The following is a 2,835-nucleotide window of genomic DNA, read 5'->3' as shown; positions in this document are numbered from 1 at the left end:
ATGTGTCATTTTTTATAAGCCCATGCCAATTTTTTAATTGTTTTTCTACTTTCTCACATGGCAATTTATTGTTTACAGCACGACATTTTTACATCAATAACATGGCAATTTTTTATTATTAAGAGGATGCCATTTTTAATTACTATGAGGATGGCAATTCTATTATTGGGAGGATGATTTATTATTATTACTTTAAGAGGATGAAAATTTTCAATCTAAGAGGATTTTATTTTTAACGGGATTGACATTTTTATTATTAAGAGGATGCATTTTTTTACTAAGAGCATGATATTCTTTTTGTTTTTCGAAAATGTAACTATAAAATCTAATTTTGGGGCTTATCCAGACAAAATAGAGAATGACAGTTTTTAAAGTTTAGCATGGCAGTTTTATTCTCGCGGACCTCACGACTTTTTTTCACTATCATACTCATTGTAAAATTATAAATTAGAGAAATGACAATTTTATAAAGTAGCAAGACATTTTTTTTTCATAATTTAGATCATGGCAATTACAGCCTCTCTTTTCGTTGATGGCATGGGCCTCTAGGTCAACTGGAGAGGTCGCAGCACCACCGGCACGCGGCAGCCTGCAGCTCCCCCTGTTGCATCATCTCCTCCTTCCTCAGGCAATCTGCTCGAGGGCAGAGAGCCTCACCCTAGTCGTCTCTCATGTGCGTGGAACGCATGACGCATGGTCGCCCTCCCCAACGATTTGCCTAAGCTTCGTCGGGATGAGTAGGTAGCAGTCATGGCTTTCTCGCTGATCTGGAGCAGAGGGGATGGGTTCAGTGGGTCATGCTCTAGAAGAGAAACGGAAGGACGAGAAGAATAGAAGGGGATAAGATCCCACTCACAATCACGCATGTGCCTGCCTGGCTAGGCGATGCGACGCAAATCCGAGCATACACCACGAGCAGATCGGACGTTGTGCCCGTGACCGGCCGAGCGTTCAGCCGGTCGACTGGTCACAAATGTTTACCAAAGAAAAAAAGAGAGACTAATTTACGTTCTAGTGGCGTTTATCTGTTGAATAGATGAGTTATGACCCCCCAACCACTCTCGTAATTATGGCGACACCATCCGTGTCCATCGTTTTCATGGCATGTCAACGATTAACGCAGAAATAGCCATCTATTTTTAAACCCGGGAGCAACATAAACCTGATAATTTATTAACGCAGAAATAGCCATTCATTTTTAAACCCGGAGCGACATAAGCCTGATAATTCATCAGGAAAGACTAGTCAATTCTATTTAAACCGTTGGATCAAGATCCAATGGATCTGCAGTCATCTTCCACCTCAAACTCGACACACACTGTTCATCTTCTTCCTCTGGCCGAACCGCCAGCCTCCGCCGCCCCGCCCTCCCCTTGACCTTCTCCCACCGCCAGGCTTGCCGCCGCCCCCGGCCATCCCTCTAGCCCCGACCCCATCTAGTTTTTTTTCTCCGGTGAACCCACACCACCGCCCCACCATCGCCGTCCACCACTACCCCGCCCTGAACCCTAAGATAGATAATGTGGTGATGACGGCGAGCCCCTTCCTTCTCTCTGGCAAGGCCATTCCTTCTCCTTCTTTCAATCAAAATCGACTGACCCAAAACTGAAAAGTCGGCTGACTGAAATGTAGGTAATATGTAATTCATCATGCAAGGGGAACAGTTCAAAGAAAAAAAAAGAGAGCAAGAAAACCACAAATGCGTCGAAGACCGGAGACCCAACCAGTTTCCTCCCCACGCATTAATAAACCCTGGCCTTAAATCCCCTTTCCCAACCGTCTTCCTCCCCAGCTAGGACGACGGTATCCATCCCGGAACGGAAAGCGCCAGATCCAGCTATAAAATCCGCCCCTCCCCACCCACAATTCCACAACAGCAAACCAAATCCCCCAAGACCGAAAAAGGCACCAGCAACTCCAGCGCGTAGAGTTGAATCTGAGCTTACTTTGAGAGATTTGATTGATTCAATCAGTCGAGATGGCGCAGGCGATCGAGGCTCAGAGGGAGGGTGCGGAGGTGTACCACGGCGCGGTGCTGTGCGCGGAGAAGGCGTTGGAGCTGCTGGCCGAGACCAACATGCCGCTGGGCCTGCTGCCGCTGGCGGACATCGAGGAGGTCGGCTACAACCGCGCCACCGGCTTCGTCTGGCTGCGCCAGAAGAAGGCGCTCACGCACACCTTCAAGCAGATCGGGAGGCAGGTCTCGTACGCCACTGAGGTGACGGCCTTCGTCGAGGACCGCAAGATGAAGCGCATGACCGGGGTCAAGAGCAAGGAGCTCCTCATCTGGATCACCCTCTGCGACATGTACATCGACAAGGGCGACCCCTCCAAGATCACCTTCAAGACCCCCACCGGGGCTGGGGAGGACCTTCCCTGTCTCCGCCTTCGGGAAAGAGGACTGCAAGGAGGCCGCGGTGGCCAAATAGGTGTGGACAGACGCGATACTCTACAAAGTTGGATGAAGACTGAAGAGTGCTCAAGTTCAAGTTCAATTGTTAACTACCTTTGTCTGGGTTTATTAGCCCTATTGTATTTTTGGCCCTATTGTATTTTTGGTCTACCTTTGACCCTTGATTTAATTACCAAAAAATAAATTATATATCAAAATAATAGTATAATTGGAAATCTCTTTTGAATATGAATCCTACAATATAATTTGGTGATTTAAAACTTTTATTTTGTTAGTCAAATCTACAGCCGAAATTTAACACAAAGTACGAAAGAGACGTGTAAACCAGACGAAGGTAGTACGACAACTACATTTTTGCTTTGAAAATTACGAAGTAATTCATGGGTGTAACTCACTATATGATGTGCATATAAAAAAATCAT

General features: G+C 46.3%; 1 pseudogene; it reads left to right on the top strand.

Moving 5' to 3' along the window:
• The first annotated feature begins 1,483 nt into the window (after positions 1-1,483).
• LOC123065162 (uncharacterized) lies at positions 1,484-2,628 on the top strand (annotated as a pseudogene).
• Positions 2,629-2,835: the final 207 nt, after the last annotated feature.

Source organism: Triticum aestivum, chromosome 3B (genome assembly GCF_018294505.1).
Source record: "Triticum aestivum cultivar Chinese Spring chromosome 3B, IWGSC CS RefSeq v2.1, whole genome shotgun sequence".
NCBI lineage: Eukaryota > Viridiplantae > Streptophyta > Magnoliopsida > Poales > Poaceae > Triticum > Triticum aestivum.
This window is presented reverse-complemented; position numbering and strand designations above follow the sequence as displayed.